This window comes from Mytilus californianus, unplaced genomic scaffold, assembly GCF_021869535.1.
Source record: "Mytilus californianus isolate M0D057914Y unplaced genomic scaffold, xbMytCali1.0.p SCAF_11, whole genome shotgun sequence".
Taxonomy (NCBI): Eukaryota; Metazoa; Mollusca; class Bivalvia; order Mytilida; family Mytilidae; genus Mytilus; species Mytilus californianus.
Window position 1 is genome coordinate 25,424,884 of NW_026262593.1, and position 7,387 is coordinate 25,432,270.

Here is a 7,387-nt window from a genome sequence, read left to right on the forward strand (position 1 = left end):
AATAGTTTGAGAAAAATCTAGTATAATGTAAGACGACATCTACAGCGATTCGAGCAAAATTTCTTCGAAAAATTCAAACCAAGCCGCATCATGATAGAATATAGTGTGGACCAATAAATGATCAAATATTTATCTCATCTGCCTACAAACAGTTGAATATGATACAAAAGATGACTTTAGGATGATAAATACTACTAATGGACCTCTTATTCTTCCTTATAAAGTCTCTTTTGGTCCATTTATACCTCTCATTTCCTCAAAATTTCTACTTTTTAGGCCAATAAATAAAAATTTTGGGGTAACTTTCACTCATTTGTGATAGGAATGTTATTATAAATGATTAATTGAAGTATTCAAGCTGCTTGAACTATCCGTATAAAAGTTTACTGTCTCCAAGGAGGTTTCAATAAGTCCTTGCGTAAAACTTAAATTTACGCCGCGTTCCAGAGAGGGACATAAAAAACTTCTCTTTTGGTGAATAATTTGTTGTTACTGCTTTAAAAATAATTTCATTTACTTAAAACTATATATTTATTAAAGTATTTCTTAGGAAAAATTTTCTAGTATAGCAGAATATAAGAAATAAGGAGAAAAAGCTCCCAAAGACTCTAAGTATGGCTTGTTCTGTCTACTAATATTCATGGTAAAGTCCTATTTCAAGGAAATTTTCTCATAAAATGTATTTTGGAGACTCAATCCACTCAGAATATTTCATTATTTGTAATATTTCACTTAAATAGCAAGAAATTTTAACACATGAGAGTACTCACAAGGTCAAAGGTGCATGTACAGCTTCCCATATTAGGTGTAATACCACCATTGATTTTCCCCTATTAGTCTTTGTTAAATTTGCACTTTTCAAAAAATTGTGCAGAATTTATCTTTGTTTCAAATAAAGAAATACTTGGCATGAGTAAAGTTTTATCCTGTCCAGTACTATAGAAAAAATTTCACATAACATTTCATTGCATATAAGAAAATAACCATCACTGGAAGTTAACCAATCAAATTTTCCCCCTTTTTTAACCTGTGTACAAGCTTTAGTAACCATGTAACCTCAAGTTTCCAAAATATTCTATAGAAAACCCAAATAAAGAAATAATGGTGCTTTGAAATACCCAAGATATATGTTTATGACTCAGAAATGTTTTACTGCAATGAAATGTAGGATCAATTACCTACAACTGTCAAATTCAAGGGAATATTTTTTTTCGACCTATTTTCGTATGCAACCGGATGTGACGTACTATGATTTGGTGGTATTACACCTACAGACCTACAGTTTTGAATATGCTTTTTTTTTCATGGCGAAATATTGTAATGAATTCGGAGAAAAAAGACAGTTTCCATACAATGATAATATTTATTAATAAAGGGAGATGTGAGGTAAACATCAACGTGAAAGCAACACCATCACGCCCCTCCCCCTCCAAACAAAACAACATCGGATTCCAGAAAGCTACCAACATACGATCCTCATCAATATATACAGATGTTTATACAATATGTCAAGCCTAAAAACTCCTAGAGTATAAAAATCTTTTGAAAAATTTAACTGAGATTATTTATGAACGATATGCAATCATTTCTTTATTGTCCAAATTTAAAATATGAGAACCGACAATCACCGACAAGGTTCCTGACATGCGACAGCCACATGAATATGTAAACTGGGTAAATGCAAAATCAACTATTTTTTAAACAAGATTTCGTTTTCTTTGCAAGTAAAACTATCATACCTCATACACACTAATTACTGACTTCCGAACAAGCGGTATAACTTATATTTTATTACGTATCGTACATTGCTTGTTTCATAATAAAAAAAAATGGCCAACTTAAAAACAAGTCACTTGTTTTAGAGAGGAATAAATCGTCCTTTGTAAAAATCACTCTGATTCAAACAAAAAATGATCGCTGAAACTTCTGTAACATTGCTTAATTTCTTGATTGACATCATATGTGTTGCGTTTGGAGGACGTGTTTTTCAACAAACAATTGGCAACTGTGATCTTCATATTGCTATAAAAATGATGTCCTGTCACTAACTAATTCCAATATTGGTGACTATGTTGAACGCATCTATCCTATCAAATATGAAATAAAGGATACATCAGATACAGTTATCTTGACTTACATCTAGAATTTGGCAATGAGGGACGGTTGAGAAAAGTTTTCGACAAAAGAGATTATTTCAGCTTCCAAGTTGTACAATTTCCATTTCTATGAAGCAACATTCCAGCAGCGCCTGCATATGGAGTATTTATCTTCCAATTGATAAGATATTCCAAGGCTTGCGTTTCCTATCATGATTTCCTTTATGGGGGTTGCTGCTCACAAGGAAACTATTAAACAAGGAGTTCCGAGTGGTGAAGATGAAATTATCCTTTTGAAAATTTTACGGACGCCTTATAGCGAGTTGGTTGACCGTTATGGAATATCTGTTTCACAGATGACGACGGGTATGTTCCAATTGTCGTAACCACAATCCCGATTTCCTTTTCCCAGAATGTGACCGACCGAATGAGACTTATCACCAAATGTGTACTTACACGAGCAACATGACGGGTGCCACATGTGGGACAGGATCTGATGCCCTTCCAGATCACCTGAGATCACACCTTGTTTTGTTTAAAAGGGGTTCTTGTTGCTCTTGTTTTTGTTTTAAGTGTAATTATTTGTGCTTTTTAATTTTCCCTTGTATGTGTTGATTTCATCGGTAAGAGTCTTGTGTATTCCTGCAATGAAAAACGTGTTTCTGTTTCAAATTTTTATATTCGGTCAAGTTTCAGGGTTAGAAAATTTAAATGACAGATGGTTTATCAATTTAGTGATATCTTAGGGTTTGATACGAGCCAAATAACAATCCGCCAGTGTGTGATGCCAAACCACTTGAAATAACTTATCAACGTATTTTATAGGAGTAACACGACGGGTGTCGCATTTGGGGTAGGATCTGTTTATCTTTCCGGAGCACCTGAGATCACACTGGTTTTAGTGGGATTTGTGTTGCTCAGTCTTTAGTTTTCTATACGTTGTTTTGCTTCCTATTATTTGTCTTTGGTCGCTTTTTTGTTTGCTACCATGGCATAGTCAGTTTGTTTTCGGATTACGAGATTGAATATCCCCGTTGTATCCTTCGCCTCCCTTATCAGACAAACATAAGATGCATTTGTAATGAGTGATATCCAGTTATTTTTCAGTTGATATTTTTTTTATAAAACGGGAGATAACTCAAATTGAACCATGTTCCATAACCAAATACAAATGCATTATACATGTTATACATCCGATACTTTGGTTAAGTATGCATCATTTATAAATAACGTTGTTACCCTTGCAGTATCTTATATGTAATTGTTTTAATCTGAGACTACTATATGTGTTATAGTAGTCTCAGTTTTAATGTAGTTATCATTTCGCAAATATTTAGGTGAATTTTACTTCATTATTGAGTTGTAGCTCTGGCCGGCTGACAGACGACGGACCGTCAAAAGTTCAACTTCAAAATGTTTCCAATTTTTTATCATTTTATGAGAAAACATCAAAGTAACATTAAACGTAACACTTTTTCACTTTATTGCAATATCTTTTCAACAAGATATTTCAAAAATATTATGGATATCTCTAGCAGTAAATATCTATATCGTTGTATCACTTATTTACAAAAAAAAAATCACACAAAAACACATTCATAAAACATGTAGAAGTTACATAATTTGACTTTAAGGACATACGATACAGTTTCGATCTGACGATGTATTTTTTACGAAAATTTGCATATATTAGGCTAATTTTCACATAGTTAATTCAAACATGTCATAAAAAATTATATATATTGTGCTACTTTAACAGATAAATGGGGTCGAAATCTTATAAATTAACTAAAAATTTCGTTTTTTTTATAGTTAGATCCTCATGACAGACATACCTAGCTTTTTTGTTTAAAAAGATAAACACACGCGGATTTTGTAAATATATTTGGAATGTTTTCTTAACATAAATATGTTCTAAGTTTATGAAACAATTCTTTTCGAATAATTCATTTTTATATAATTCTCATTATTTTAGAAAAAAAACGGCTTTTTTGCTGTATATTTATTTAAAAAAAAAATCACCGGTAATTTGTTCATAACAATTGATACAAATAATCTTCATACCTAATCAAGCTAAATTTCATTTTAAAAAAAGATGGGTCCATGAACTCGTTTTTAAGCCAATGATTAAAATCAGTCGAAACATGCATTTTTTCTCAATTTGTCACAGTTTGACGCGTCATATCAGCAAATTAAGTATTTGATCTTACTTTCAGTACCAGTGAGCATTCTATTATTCAGCATTTCATTATTGTTTAGTTGCACATTTAGTTGTGCTTTGTTGTCTATTTGTCTGGTATTATAGAGTTTAGTGTTCCTGTACTGATTTTATTGCAGGTTATTGTATGTACATTTTGTCTTTCCTCAGACCTTGTGGATAACTTTGAGACATAAAAAACATAAACAGTTTAACCCAGTCACATGTCCATGTGTCTGTCCAAAGTCATGGACACTGGACTTTATCAATAGTTGTCTTTTGTTTTATCCAAATGTTTTGACAATTAGGAATTTAGTATTGATAACAGCACCTGATAGCTTCCTACTAATTTTTTCATTATGTTTTTATGTAACAGGGTTCTTGGACGGAATAAAAGGATTCGTCAAGTTTAAAGATGTTTATTTATACGACATAAATAAATAACCCTGAAAGTACACAAATAACAAAACATAAATACATAGACAATACGGTGTACAAAGGGATATAACTATAATTCTTATAACGGAAAGTACATGTATAAAATACGATAAACTGGCTCTTTTCTATAAGAATACAACCAATACTATTAAAGTGTATACGTTATAAATATATAAATTCAATCAAACTCAATTGTAAACCAAGTCAGGATTAAGTGCTACATTATGTCCAATAATCTTACGTTAATCATTCATTGATTTATGAATGAACTATTTGATATTATAATGTTTACATGCCAGTAATGATTGACAAACAGGTAACTACTATTCACAATACACATCAAACAATACTTTTACTGAACTTAAATTAAATTGACAAACACGGACAATACAGTAAACTAAAAATACATTGAAAACACTGATCTTTGCATGTATATGGTACAAAGGTCTATCTCCTATTTGGAAACATCACCAGATCATGATAACATCAAAATATTCTGGTCCTGTTAAAAATATAAATATAACTTACATAAGTCTAATGAACTAAATCATATCTGCATAGCATTTATAAACAATAAGTATATGTTCAATAGACATTCATTTAGACCTTTTATAATAATAATATAACTGTACCAATACATGTATCATTAATATATATATGATATATTATTTCTCTGAGTTCATGAAAATACTTCTTTAAAATAAAAGATCTATCATTCATGCACAATCACGCTGACTTATTCAAAATACATTTTCTCTCAGATTCAAACTAAAGGAAAACTGTGCAAATATTAGAGACTTAGAAATATTAGTAACTGACCTGATTAATGTGAAATTAGTATCCAGAATATAATGTATATAACTTATTTAAATATGGCTGCTGTATTGTATAACTTTCTCTCAAGGTATTCAAAAAGTGTGGTAAAACTTTTAACTCAATGACTATAACCAATAGAAGACAAGTTAATATGACACATGACTGACTGACTAATGAACCAGAAAAATAGAGTAGAACTACAGTACTAAGAAGATATAACATACCAAGAAAATATGAATGCATAAGAGAATAGAAGTATTGATGAACTCTTAAAATACATACTGTGAAAGTATTATTATTCGTGGGTATCAATTTTCGTGGTTTCAGCAAAAGTTACATGTTCGTGGGTTCTTAAATTCGTGGATTTTAGTTTTCTGAAGAAAAAAATCGAATGACGAATTTGAAGACTTCAGAATCGAATATTCGTGATATTAATCATATGTTGTTTTATAATGATTTGTGGGGCATTGTTAAATAAGGTGTTTATTTTCACTCACTTGTTCGTCCTTCATAACTAACAAATTCATAATATTTTGAATTGTAGAATCAATTATTATGACATAAAAAAGCAAGCCCAAAATGAAATCAGTATTCTTTTTCCGTATGAGAATTATGAAAAAAGGAACATTTCATTATCGCATATCATCACCGGAAATCTGACTTTCATCGATCAAAAATTATTTCTCATGAGAAATAAAATGTTAACAGTCGAACATTTTAGATTTTTTAAAGATTAAATGGGTAAAATCCGGTCTGAAGTTGTACAAAAAAAATGTATATTTAGTTCATAGTACGTTGGTTTATATGACCGCGTATCCATGTAATCAAACCTACATGGGGATCTTTCCGTGTCTGGAATTGGACAACAGTTATTATATTTCGTTGGACAGTTAAATTCGTGGATAAAGCCATCCACGAAAACCACGAAAATTGGTACCCCACGAATAAAAGTACTTTAACAGTATAATAAAACTACTTATTAATATTAATTATTCTGAAAGAAAATAAATATTAATGTAAAACACTCTACCACATTTACATTAGAGACAATTTAGAGTTTGATACTTGCATAGATGACCGTACCTGTACTTTGTAAACATGGCGTTTTTTGTTCTTTTGTTCTTGATTTGATATCTCTTTGAAGTATATTCTACATTCCGTTTATTCGTATGCTAATCATGGATTAGTAAAGAGTTCATTGAACACATTGTGTTTATTCATATACTAATTAAGGATTTTTCAAACGTCAATTGAACGCATTCCCTTTATTCATATAAGATCATCGTGAATTAGTCAAAAATTAAATGAACTCATTCCGTTTATTCATATACTTTTATGGATAAGTCAAGCGTCAGTTGAACACATTCCGTTTGTTTCTATACTATTATGGATAAGTCAAGCGTCAATTGAACACTTGAACACATCAGTTTTCATTTTGTTTGTCTCTCATGTTTAATGTGTTTAATCGATGAAATAAACTTCCACAAAAAATTGTATTTGATAGAGAGTACAAACATCATTTTTTTTCTTTCATGCTCCAAAAAGTGGCTGAGGTATAATATTTACCATTTTCCAACCGTCCAAATCTGGTTCAGTTTTTGTGTAGAGATCCATTTCTCAAAATTATAGGGTACAAGTAACATATCGAAAATAATGTAGGTCCCTATTTGACCCACAGCTCACGTTTGATCAATATTTTGTCATACATATGTGCCTCATATAACCCACTTTAAGATATGACTATGGGCTTTGATTATTGATGAAGACAGTACGGTGACATTGTTCTGTGGTCTGTGGTAGATAGTTGTCTCATTGGAAATCATAAAACATCTAATTTTTA

The 7,387-nt window shown here is 30.9% G+C and overlaps 1 long non-coding RNA gene across 2 annotated transcripts in view; it reads left to right on the top strand.

Annotated features, from left to right (window-relative positions):
* Nucleotides 1-2,122, top strand: part of LOC127719781 (uncharacterized) — a 52,953-nt gene extending 50,831 nt beyond the window's left edge. For both annotated transcript variants that reach the window (XR_007990487.1, XR_007990488.1), the window contains exon 2: nt 1,275-2,122. This is a non-coding gene — a long non-coding RNA (uncharacterized LOC127719781). The remainder of the gene's footprint in view (nt 1-1,274) is intronic.
* Nucleotides 2,123-7,387: the final 5,265 nt, after the last annotated feature.